General features: G+C 37.4%; 1 protein-coding gene across 3 annotated transcripts in view; it reads left to right on the forward strand.

Moving 5' to 3' along the window:
• The window catches only part of LOC115502502 (zinc finger protein 420), a 125,249-nt gene that overhangs the window by 88,555 nt on the left and 23,039 nt on the right, over nt 1–13,655 (forward strand). For 2 of the 3 annotated variants that reach the window (XM_030297924.2, XM_030297926.1), the window contains exon 2: nt 441–491. The exons of the other annotated variant lie outside the window; for it this stretch is intronic. The gene's annotated coding sequence lies outside the window, so the exon portion shown is untranslated. The remainder of the gene's footprint in view (nt 1–440; nt 492–13,655) is intronic. 3 annotated transcript variants of the gene reach the window in all.

Consider the following 13,655-nt stretch of genomic DNA (forward strand, 5'->3'; position numbering starts at 1 on the left):
CTCACCTTATAGCCTTAAGGATACTGAATGGAGAAAAATGACAGGAAGGAAGGAAGTCAGAAATTTGAGCCTCTGAATGAAGACTATGAGTTACTTCTAAACCACAGCAGATAGCACCTTCAAAACAGGCCATTTGGAAATGTAATGGGGTTCCAGAGAATGTGCTAGAGGAGCCAGTCAGTCACACACTTTAGAGCCTGTGGCACTTCACTGCAGGGCTCTATCTCCAGTGGACAGTTTTGAATCCGGAAATAAATTCTAGCCCAAGACAGCTGTGATCTTGGACCTTCTTTCCCATACAGAAAGTTCTAGTCTTCTGATTTTCCTCCACATTAAATGAAGGGTAGATGGGGGAGGGGAAAGAGAGTGTATTCTGATTTAGAGTATATCCTAAGAAAGGCCAAGTATCTCATGATTGGTTTTTCTTTTCCTGAGAGTAGAGCCCAGAAGAGGAAAAAATGGCTGTTACACATTCAAAACCAAAGTCCAAGGTGAGTAGATGTTACCTCTTAGTTTCCGGAAATGCTTTCATTTTTTCAGGATATAGGAATCTTTGTTTTCTTTTTGAAATTTCCTAGTTAAACTTTCTCAAATGATGGAGGTGGCAAGGCAATCTTCTGTAGATTGCGAGCATGGAATATGTGTAGTTAATTATGATAGATACTTCCCAATAGTGGTTAAATTGAGGAAGTATGGATTTGAGATTCATACATTTTAAAAGGAGATAATATTGTGTTCTTTTTTAAAAATTTTTTTAAATGTTTATTTTTGAGAGAGAGAGAGAGAGACAGCACAAGTGGGGGAGGGGCTGAGAGAGGGAGACAGAATCTGAAGCCGACTCCAGGCTCTGAGCTGTCAGCACAGAACCCCACATGGGGCTTGAACCCACAAGCTGTGAGATCATGACCTGAGCTGAAGTCGGACGCTTAACCGACTGAGCCACCCAGGCACCCTTATGTTGTGTTATTTCTGACATAGCAGTATTATGGGTTTTTTTTTTTAACTTTTCCTATTTATTAATTTTCAAACATACACAAAAGTATAATGAACCATCATAGGCCCAGCTCAAAAGGTATCACTTGCCAATCTTATTTATTCTGCCTTCAGTTCAAACTCCTTTCTAATTAGCCTCTTGATTTCTTCTTTAATTTATGGGTTATTTAGAAATATGTTATTTAGTTTTTGGGTATTATGAGGATCTTCCAGAGATCTTTTTGTTACTGATTTCATTCCATTGTGTTCAGAGAAATACATTGTATGACTTGAATTCTTTAAAATTCATTAAGATTGGTTTTATGACCCCAAAATGTGTGGTCTATCTTAGTAAATGTTTGGTGTGCACTTGGAAAGACTCTTCTGCTATTGTTGAGTGGAATGTTCCATAAATGTCAGCTAGGTAAGGTAGGTTGATAGCATTGCTTAAATCCTCTGTAACTTTACTGATTTTCTGCCTTGGGTTTATTTCTTTCTCCTTGTAGTTTCTATGGGTTTCTGTTTCATATATTTTGAAACTCTGTTATTAGATCATAAATGTTTTAGATAGTATGTCCTAATGGTGAATTGATCCCTTTATCCTTATGAAATGCTCTTCTTTATTCCTGGTAGTAGCCTTTGCTCTGAGCATCTACTTTGTCTGATATTTAATGTTGCCACTCCAGCTTTCTTTTCATTTGTGTTAGCATGCAATATCTTTTTCTATCCTTTTTTTTTTAACCTGTTTGTGTTCTGGTATTAGGGGGCATTTTTTGTTGGCCATAGTCAGTTTTTATACAGTTTGACAGTTTCTGTCTTATAATTAAAGTATTTATACCATTTATATTTAGTGTGATTATTGATGTGGTTTGGGTCAAATCCATCATCTTGTCCCATCTGTTCCCTATTCTCTTTTCCTTTTCTGCCTTCTTTTGGATTGGGGGAGAGAGTTTCAAACTAACAATACCAATATTTGTACTAACCATCTGAATACAGAAAAACAATCAAGATTTCCTGGAGTTCAATAGGATAAAACCTGTCCTACAGTTAGGCTCATTTGTTTCATCTTATACTTTTAGTGATTCCCCCCCCCCCTTTGATTTAATTTTATTTTAAAATTATATAAAATATTTATTTATTTCCAAAATAAAAACTACAGACAAGGTAAATTCAGAGAAGTCTGGTGTCCATTCCTGTCCTTTCCACCCTGTTCCCTTTTTCCTTCTATAGATAACTACCTGTACTTCTCTTTGGTTTGTTCTTCTATTTTTCTTTTAAATGGTACATGTTTATGTATATGTGTTTGTATGTATATGTATGTAATTAAAAGGGAGTATTGTATGTATACTACACTATATCTTTTTCTTTCTCATATGTTTAATGTATTCTGGAGATCATTTTTAGCAGCCTAGAGAGATCTTTCTTATTCTATTTTATAATTATCTATTTCTTGATTGGCAGTAATAGTTTATTCACCCAGTCTTTTAATTTTTATTAAAAAAAATTTTTTTTAACATTTATTCATTTTTGAGAGACAGAAAGAGGGTGTGAGTGGTGGGGGGGCGGGGCGCAGAGAGAGAGAGAGAGAGAGGGAGACACAGAATCCAAAGCAGTCTCCAGGCTCTGAGCTGTTACACAGAGCCCAATGTAGGGCTCAAACCCACAAACCATGAGACCATGGCCTGAGCTGATGTTGGATGCTTAACCAACTGAGCCACCCAGGTGCCCCTATTCACCCAGTCTTCTGAGTGGGCATTTGGTTTTTGCCCCAATATTTTTCCATTGTATAATATAGCCATAACAGTATGTATGGTTTCTATTTGTAAAGGTTTATCTTTCAGATTTCTAGAAGTGGCCTACTTTTAGCTTATGTTGTGGTTTTTGACATAGATTCTACCTGAATTACAACTCTTGAGCAATAATAAAATGGAAACACATCCTTATTTTTCCCCTTCCCCATCTTTTTCTTCATTACCTAAGTTTAAAAAAAGTCTTACCTTTGTACTTTTTTCTCAATTTATTGAGACTTTTTTTAACCATTGTATGTCCTTTTTTACAATTTCATGAAGCTGTTATTTTCTTGTTTTCTGATATCAAAGTAGTACATGTTTGTTGGTATGACTTAGAAAATACAAAAAGAAATGAGGAAGAAAATAACAGTTACTCAAAAAAACTCCTTTAGAATGAATCTTGGTTCATATTTGGAATCTATCCTTCAAGTTTATAGAAAATTTCAAGCATATATGAAAGAAAAAAGTATGGTGTAGTGCATCCCCATGTACCCTACCCATCACTCACCTTCAGCAAATATCAGTTTATAGCTAAACATGTTTCATCTCTAGATCCCTCTCCTCACAAAAAAAGGATTATTTTGAAGTAAATTGCAGATATGAAATTTCATCCACAAATATTTTAATATGTGTTTCTAAAAGATAAGAGCTTTTTATTTAAAGAACATAAGCACAATATCATTACTACTTAAAAAAAAATCCTTGCTACTGTCTTAATGTTATGAAATAGCCAGTCAGTATTAAGATTTCTCCTACTGTCCATAAATATGCATTAGAATTGAGATCCAACAATGCCTGTTTAGTCTATTTAGTGTAATAGTGTGATATGTTTCTTGATCTTTCTTTCTCTTTTCTTACAGTTTATTTGTTCCAGAAACAGAGTTTTCTTATAAAGTTACCCATATTCTGGATTTTGTTGCTTGCTTATGTGTTGTGTCATTTAACATGTTTTGTATTTCTTCTAAACTGGTATTTAATTCTAGAGGCTTGATGAGGTTTTTTTGTGGTTTTGCTTGTTTGCTTTGTACTAATCCTTTGTACATAATGGTGCGTATATCTATGACATGGTGCATAACGTTTGGTTGTTTTCCTTTATGTGATATTAGCAGCCATAGGTTGTCTTTTCTTGGAATTTATTATTTTATCAGGAGTCATAAAATGATACTGTAATTCTGTCATTTCTTCTGCAGTTATTAGCTAGAATACTTCTGTAAAGGGAACCATCCTGTCATCAGTGTCTTGGTTACTATGAAGTATAACTTATGTAAAAAAATATTAGGATAAAAGCTTGATTTTTCTCATTATTTTTCAGCATCTTTGAAAGTTCATCCTGTGTTTTCCTTTTAAATTATTATTATGTGGGACGCCTAGGTGGCTCAGTCAAGTGTCTGACTCTTGATTTTGGCTCAGCTCATGATCTCATGATTCGTGAGTTCAAGCCCTGCATCAAGTTCCATGCCAACAATGCAGAGCCTGCTTGAGATTCTCTCTCTCTCCCTCTCTCTGCTCCCCCCGCTCATTTTCTCTCTCTCTCTCAAAATAAATAAACTTTAAAAGAATTATTTTTATGGACTTGTGGATTTAATTATATTTGACATGTGTCACTCTATAGCAATTACTGTTCTTTTTCATACTCCGATTGTTCATCTTTGGCCTATGGGATCCTCTTTATCCCCTCTGATTTGGTTCCTTTTGGATTCTGTGGCCCTGGTCCCTAAAATGGGAGAAGGCTTTTGTTTGGTACTTCGTTGGCAGTGAAACAATTCTCTACATCTGTGCTGATCCATCTGACCCTCTGTAGGGGCTGTTCCATGGGGGAAAATAGAACAGTGTGAGAGCTAGTGCTTTCTTTGGGTGCTTTACTTGACTAGTAAGTAATTAAAAGCTTGACTGTTACTTTCATTTTGGCTTATTGTCTTAGTTTTTCTGACAACTAGCAGCTCAACTATTTTCAGCTCCTTTGTTGATAGTGAGTGTGGTATCAATTTTGTCAAGGTTCTTGATAGTGTATATAAATCCTCTATATTGTTACTGACATTTTCATCTACTTGTTCTGTTAGTTACTGAGAGAAAGATGTTAAAACTTCTAAAACTGATTGTGGATCTGTCCATTTCTTCCTTTAGTTCTGTTAGTTTTTGCTTCAGATATTTTTATGCTTTATTAAATCTGTGTACCTTTAGGATTTCTGTCTTCTTGATGAATTTGTCCTCTTTTTCTCTTATATTACTCTTTGTCTTGATCTCTGTTTTGTCTTATATTAATACAGCTACACAGGCTTTCGTATGCTTACTACTATAAAATGGTGGAGGTATATGTTTTCTGCCTCTCTCTCTCTTTTTTTTTAAGTTTTTATTTAAATTTCAGTTAGTTAAGATACAGTGTAATATTATTTTCCGGTGTATAATATAGTGATTCAGCACTTCCATACAAGACCCAATGCTCATCTCAGCAAGTGCACTCCTTAATCTCTATCACCTATGTTACCAGTCCTCCCAGCTACTTCACCTCTGGTAACCATCAGTTTGTTCTCTATAGTTAAGAGTCTGTTTCTTGGTTTGACATTCTTTTCTTTTCCCTTTGTTCATTTGTTTTGTTTCTTAAATTCTACATATAGTGAAATCTTATGGTATTTGTCTTTCTTGGACTGAGGTATTTTGCTTAGTGTAATACTCTGTAGCTCCATCCATGTTGTTGCAAATTACAAGATTTCATTCTTTTTATGGCTGAGTAATATTCCAGTGTGTGTGTGTGTGTGTGTGTGTGTGTGTGTGTGTAAACCCACATATACACTATGTCTTCTTTATCCATTCATCAGTCAGTGGATACTTGGGCTGTTTCTATAGTTTGGCTATTGTTGACAGTGCTGGTATAAACATTAGTGTGCATGAATCCCTTTGAATTAATTTTTTTTTTTTTCAAATTTGTATTTTTGTATTCTTTGGATAAATGTCCAATAGTGCAATTGCTGGATTATGGGGTAGTTCTATTTTTAACTTTTTGAGGAATCTCCATTCTATTTTCCAGAGTGGCTGCACCAGTTTGCATTCCTGCCAACAGTGCACAGGGGTTCCCCTTTCACCACATCCTTGCCATGACCTGTTGTTTCTTATATTGTTGATTTTAGCCATTCTGACAGATGTGAGGTGATATCTCATTGTGGTTTTGATTTGTATTTCCCTGATGATCAGTGATTTGAGCATCTTTTCATGTGTTTGTTGTCTTATATTAATATAGGTATGTAGGTTTTCTTATGCTTAATATTTATATGGTGTATCTTCCTCCACAATTTTACTTTCAACCCATTTATATCTTTAAACTTAAAGTACATTTCTTATAAAGAGCATATAGTTGGAATTTGCTTTTTTCCTTGTCTTGACGTTGTCTTTTAATTGGAGTGGTTGGACTATTGACCTTTAAGGAAATTACAATTTAGTTTAATCCCTGCTGGGGACAGGAGCTCCCCTATACATCTCTTAAGAAGTGCTTGGCACTTTTTACAGTTAGTACCCTTAAATTTCCTTGTGTCTTTAGCTTTGTGCTGAAGTTATGATTTTTCATCTTATCTGAAGTATTTTTGGTTGTTAACATGGTCAGTTATCTATTGAGCTTTCCACATGTGGAAGAAGTAGAACTTATAATGAAATGTTTATCAAATACCTACATGATTGACTTTCTATAGGGGCAGTGGTTCTCCCTAGAAAGTGTTTTAGAAATATATCTGGATGCTTTTGAATGTTAAAATAACTGAGTTGAATGTGAAATCTTCTGGATTTTTGAAGGACTGAAGCCATGGATCTTAATTATAGGACAGAGAACTTTTCTATAAAGGGGTAGACAGTAAATACTTTAAGCTTTATGGGCCAGATGGTCTCTGTTGCAGTTAATCAGTTCTGCTGCTGTAGTGTGAAAGTAGTCAAAGACAGTTTATAAACAAACGAGTGTAGATGTGTTCCAGTAAAATTTATTTACAAAAATAGTTTGTGGGCAGTAGTTTGCTAACTTCTTTTTTTTTAAACGTTTATTTATTATTGAAAGACAGAGACAGAGCGTGAGCAGAGGAGGGGCAGAGAGAGAGGGAGACACAGAATCTGAAGCAGGCTCCAGGCTCTGAGCTGTCAGGACAGAGCCTGACGCGGGGTTCAAACTCACAAACCATGAGATCACGACCTGAGCTGAAGTCGGAGGCTTAACCAACTGAGCCACCCAGGCACCCCTGCTAACTTCTAATCTAGATGTTCTGCAGTACACAGCAAATAATTATTCTATGACCTGTAAAATGAAGACCATTGCTATGGAAAAGAATGTGTTTATAATTAACTGGGTCTAGAACTTCTCACATAACACATTATCTTTGCATGATTTTTACAAACTTTTGAATTCATCATGTTGCTGTTATTGCATGGTTTTACTATTAGCTAAATCTTCCAGGAATGATTGAGAAAAGATTATACTTTGTTTTATTCAGAAATTTATCAAGATTTTTTTAAACACATGAAAAAGTTACAGCACTTATCGCAACACCACTTGTGATATTTTCCTTACCAGTATCACATACTTGTAGGAGCTTGCATTTGTAGATAACAAATTTCATTGATTTTGTACACACACATGAACATATCACACACATACATATATACACATACATAAATACACATATATAGACCTTATTTCAAAATGTCAAATATAAATAAAAGTTGTCAACATTACTTAGTTGAAGACTTCTGGGGAAGATGCTAGAGTAGGAGGAACCTAAGCTCACCTCGTACCATGGATACAAGTAGATAAAACCCACACCAGTGTGAATAATTCACAAAACAACCTGAAGACTGGCAGAACAGACTCTCCACAGCTAAATGTAGAGAATAGGCCACATTGTAGAGGGTAGGAGGGTAGAGATGCAGTTGGGAGCTCAGTAGACCCACAGTACTATGGGAGAGAAGGACACTGCTGTAGGCATGGAAAGGGGAAAAAAAAAAAGAGAGACCCTCACACCAAGCACTTCCACATGGGGAGATGAACCCCCTTAACATTTGTCTTTGAAAATAAGAGGGGCTGGGGTACCTGGGTGGCTCTGTCGGTTGGTTAAGCATCCAACTTTGGCTCAGGTCATGATCTCGCTGACAGTGTGGAGCCTGCTTGGGATTCTCTCTCTCCCTCTCTCTCTCTCTCTGCCCCTCCCCCACTTGCATGCATGTGCTGTCTCTCTTTCTTTCTCTCTCTTTAAAAAACCTCAAAACTTTAGAAAATCAGAGTGGCTGAATTTCATAAGTTCTTGGAAACAGTGGGGCTTAACACCTGGAACTTTAAAAATCACTAGGCTTGGCTCTGGGAGAGTTGGGAGGTGAGAGGAAACTGAGTCTCTGCTCTTAGAGAGACAGCACAATAAACAGCCCCACAGAGATACAAGATAAAAGCAGTAGTTTAAAAAATGCTTGGAGTATGTTGGGGGGATTTGTTTACTAATCTCAGAACTTGTGCTGGAGGGTCAGGAATCACTGGGAGACATCTCCAAGAACAAAAGGGCTGACAGGTACCAGTTTTCCTTCCCCAGCCCCCAGCCTACACACACAGACACCTATGAGAGCCAGTACAGCACTAATATTTGTTACATAATTTGCTAACAATGTCCCTGCCCTTGAATATTTCTGTGGATCTGCCCCTTCCAGCCAGGCCTCTGCTCCAGGTCCCTTCCCACAGCAGACCTGTGCAAACTTTGTGAATACCCTACACCCAACACCTGCATTCTCCTGAGGACCTGCCCCTCCAATATGCTAGGCTGAAGCTTTTTCAAAAGTGGTGCCACAAGCTTGGCAGTGTGCAAGCAGCCCTGACATGAGCCAGCAGTCACTCCAGTGTGACTCCTGCCTGGGGGAGAAGCGAAGATAACCACGTATACCAGTCTACCTGTAGCCCCAGCAGTGAGCTGGGGGCAGATCTCTGGTCTGACTGCAGTCCCTGCCCACCAATGAAAGCTTCTCAGGGGACAGTGCATGGAATGTGCCCTGCAGTTTGGTGCCACTGCATCTCTGGCAAACACCCGGTGTGACTCACCTTAAGCCCAGTGCAGCCCCCGACTGGCCCAGAAACAACACAGGGACCAAAATCTGTCCACAAATGGCTCAGCCACAACAGGAGACTGCATGCGACACACATAAAAGACACTCCTGAAGTGCCAGGTTCTGGTGAACAGGGGACATTGCACTGCAGGGCACTATAGGACCTCTTCTTCATAAGGCACTACTTTTAAGAGCAGTAGGCATAGCTGACTTTCCTAACGCATGGAAACAGACATAAAGAGACAAAATGAAGAGACAAAGGAATGTGTCTCAAATGGAAGAACAAAACAAAATCACAGCAGGAGACCTAAGCAAAATAGAGATGAGTAATATATGCCTGATAGAGAATTTAAAGTAATGGTCATAAAGATACTCACTAGACTTGAGAAAAGAGTGGAGGACCTCAGTGAGACACTTAACAAAGAGAAAACATAAAAAAGAACCAATCAGAGATGAAGAACTCAATAACTGAAATTAAAAATACACTAGATGGAATCAGTAGTAGGCTAGAGAAAGCAGAAAAAACAGGAGGGCAGAGTAATGGAAAGCAATCATGCTGAATAAGAAAGAGAAAAAATAATTTAAAAAATGAGAATAGTCTCAGAAAACTGAAACCATCAAGTGTAATCACATTGACTTTATAAGGATCCCAGAAGGAGAAGAGAGAGCAAAGAAGGTAGAAAACTTATTTGAAGAAATAATAGCAGAAACTTCCCAAATTTGGGAAAGGAAACAAATCCAGATCCGGAGGCACAGAGAACCCCCAACAAAATCAGCACATGGAGGTCCACACCAAGACACACAGTAATTCAAATGGCAAAAAGGAGTGATAAAGAGAAAATTCTAAAAGCAAGAGAAGACAAAACAGTTACATACAAGGGAAAAACCCATAAAGCTATCAGCTTATTTTTTGGCAGAAGCTTTGCAGGCCAGAAGGGAATGCCATGATATACAAAGAGTGCTGAAAGAAAACCCTGCAGTTAAGAATACTCTGGCAGAACTATCATTCAGAATATAAGAAGAGACAAAGAGTTTCCCAGAAAAAAGTTAAAAAAATTCATGACCACTAAACCAGCCCTACATAGAACGTTAAAGGAGACTCTGAGTGGAAAGGAAAGACCATAAGTAGGAATAATAAAGTAGGAACAACACAGGCGCCTGGGTGGCTCAGTCGGTTAAACGGCCAACTTCGGCTCAGGTCATGATCTCGCAGTCCGTGAGTTCGAGCCCCGCATCGGGCTCTGTGCTGACAGCTCAGAGCCTGGAGCCTGTTTCAGATTCTGTGTCTCCCTCTCTCTGACCCTCCCCTGTTCATGCTCTGTCTCTCTCTGTCTCAAAAATAAATAAACGTTAAAAAAAAAAAAAGTAGGAAGAACAAAAGCAATAAAATTAAGTATATTTATAAAAATCAGTCAAGGGATTCACAAAAGAGAAGGATGTAAAGTATGACACCATGTACCTAAAATGCAGAGGGGGGAGGAGTAAAGAATGGGTTGAAACTTAAGCAACCACCAACTTAATATAGACCACTATATGCAGAAGATGTTATACACAAACCTAATTGTAACCAAAATAGAAAACCAGAAATAGATATGCAAAAAATAAAGAGGAAGGAATCCAAGGATATCACTAAAGAAACCTAATGAGAGAAGAAAGGAATAGAGAAGACCTACAAAAACAACCGTAACAAAATGTAAAACAAGTAAACAAAATGGCAATAGGGACACACTTATCAATAATTACTTTGAATGTACATGGACTAAACACTGCAATCAAAAGGCATAGGGTGACAGAATGGGGAAAAAAGCAAGACCCATCTCTGTGTTGCATACAGGAGATTCATTTCAGATCTGAAGACACATGCAGATTGAAAGTGAAGGGATAGAAGAACAGTTGTCATGTAAATGTAAGTGAAAAGAATGTTGGGGTAGCAATACTTATATTGGACAAAATAAGACATTAAAGCAACAAAAATTATAAAAATAGACAAAGCACACTATCTAATGATAAAAGGAACAACCCAACAAGAATAGATATCAATTGTAAATACTTACGCACCAAACATGGGACACCCAAATAAATAAAGCATCTAATAACAAACATAAAGGGAGGAAGTAATTGATAGTAATATAATAGGAGACTTTACCATCCTACTTACATCAATAGACAAATCATCCAAAAGAAAATCAATAGGGAAACCATGGCTTTGAAAGACATATTCAACCAGATGGATCAAATGATATATTCAGAACATTCCATCCTAAAACAGCAGAATATACATTCTATTCAAGTGCAAATGGAATGTTCTCCAGAATAGATCACATATTAGGCAATAAAACAAGTCTCAACAGTGGCACCTTGGTGGCTCAGTTGGTTAAGTGTCCAACTTCAGCTCAGGTCATGATTTGCCATCTGTGAGTTTATGCCTCGTGTTGGGCTCTATGCTGGTAGCTCAGAGCCTGGAGCCTTCTTCAGATTCTGTGTCTCCCTCTCTCTCTGTCCCTCCCCCACTCATGCTGTTGTCTCTCAAAAATGAATAAACATTAAAAAAATAAAAAAATACAAGTTTCAACAAATTCAAAAGATTAAAGTCCTATTATGCAACTTTTCCAAACACAACACTATTAAGCTAGATCAACCATAAGAAAAAAATCTGGAAAGAACACAAAATACATGGAGGTTAAGTAACATGCTACTAAACAATGAATGGGCCAAGCAAGAAAAGAGGAAATCAAAAAATGCATAGAGATAAATGAAAATGAAAACACAATGATCCAAAACCTTTGGGATGCAGCAAAAGCTATTCTAAGAGGGAAGTTTGTAGCAATACAGGCCTACCTCAAGGAGCAAGAAAAATCTTAAATAAACAACTTAAACTTACACCTAAAGCAGTTAGAAAGAGAACTAACAAAACCCCAAACCAGTAGAAGGAAGGAAATAATAAAGATTAGAGCCCAAGTAAATGAAATAGAAACTTGAAAAAGAAATAGCTGATTCTTTGAAAAGATCAACAAAATTAATAAACATTTAGGCAGACTAATCAAAAAGACAAAAAAAAAAGAGGAATCTAAACAAAATCATAAATGAAGGAGAAATAACTGACACTACAGAAATACAAAAGATTATAAGAGAATATTATGAAAAATTATATGCTAACAAACTGGACAACCTAGAAGAAATTAAGGAATTTCTAGAAACATGTAAACTACCAAAATTGAACTGGAAAAAATAGAAAATTTGAATAGCCTGGTTACTAGCAATGAAATTGAATCAGTAATCAAAAAACTCCCAATAAACGAAATTCCAGGACCAGATGGCTTCACAGGTGAATTCTACCAAACATTTATTAAAGAGTTAATGCCTAGTCTCAAACTACTGCAAAAAACAGAGGAGGAAGGAAAACTTCTTCTTTCATTCTATGAGGCCAGCATTACCCTGAGACCAAAACCAGATAAAGACACCAGTAAAAAAGAGAAATACAGGGGCGTCTGGGTGGCTCAGTCGGTTAAGCATCCGACTTCAGCTCAGGTCATGATCTCCCAGTTTGTGAGTTCAAGCCCTGCATCAGGCTCTGTGCTGACAGCTCAGAGCCTGGAGCCTGCTTCAGATTCTGTGTCTCCCTCTCTGTGCCCCTCCCCTGTTCATGCTCTGTGTCTCTCTCTTTCAAAAATAAATAAACATTTAATTAAAAAAAAGAAATACAGGCCAATATCTCTGTTGAACATAGATGCAAAATTCTTCAATAAAATACTACCAAACCACATCCAACAATACATTAAAAAAAAAAAATCATTCACCATGATCACATGGGATTTATTCCTGAGATGCAAGGCTTGTTCAGTATTCACAAATTAATCAGTGTCATACATCACATCAACAAGAGAAAGGATAAATACCATATGATCATTTCATGCATTTCAGTAGATGCAGAAAAAGCACTTGACAAAGTATATCCATTTATGATAAAAACCCTCAACAAAGTAGATTTAGAGAGAACAGTCCTCAAGATAGTAAAGGCCATCTTGAAAAACCCATACCTAACATCGTACTTAATGGGAAAAACTGGGAAACACTAAGACCAGGAACAAGACAAGGACGTCCACTCTCACAATGTTTTGTTTTGTTTTGTTTTAAATGTTTATCCATTTTGAGAGGTGTGCGGGTACATGGGGAAGAGGCAGAGAGAGAATCCCAAGCAGCCTCCATGCTGTCAGTGCACAGCCTGACATGGGACTAGGTCTCATGAACCATGAGATCATGACCTGAGCTGAAATCCAGAGTCAGAAGCTTGACCTGCTGAGTCATCAGGCGCCCCCACTCTTACCACTTTTTTCAACATAGTACTGGAAGGCCTAGTCATAGTAATCAGACAACAAAAAGAAGTAAAAGGCATCTAAATCAGTAAGGAAGCAGTGAAACTTTCACTATTTGCAGATGACATAATATTATATATTTAAAACCCAAAAGATTCTACCAAAAAACTACTAGAAGTGATAAATGAATTCACTAAGTTCACAGGATACAAAATCAATATACAGAAATCCATTAAACAGCAGAACAAGGGGCGCCTGGGTGGCTCAGTCTTAGTTAAGAGTCCGACTTTGGCTCAAGTCATGAACTCATGGTTTGTGGGTTCAAGCCCTGCATCAGGCTCTCTGCTGTCAGCACAGAGCCTGCTTCAGATCCTCTGTCTTCTCCTCTCTCTATCCCTCCCCCACTCAAAAATAAATTAACATTAAAAAAAACACACAGAAAGAAAAGTTAAAACAATCCTGGGGAGGGGGTACCTGGGTGGCTCAGTCAGCTAAGCGTCTGACTCTTGATTTTGGCTCAGGT

Source organism: Lynx canadensis, chromosome E2 (assembly GCF_007474595.2).
Source record: "Lynx canadensis isolate LIC74 chromosome E2, mLynCan4.pri.v2, whole genome shotgun sequence".
Taxonomy (NCBI): Eukaryota; Metazoa; Chordata; class Mammalia; order Carnivora; family Felidae; genus Lynx; species Lynx canadensis.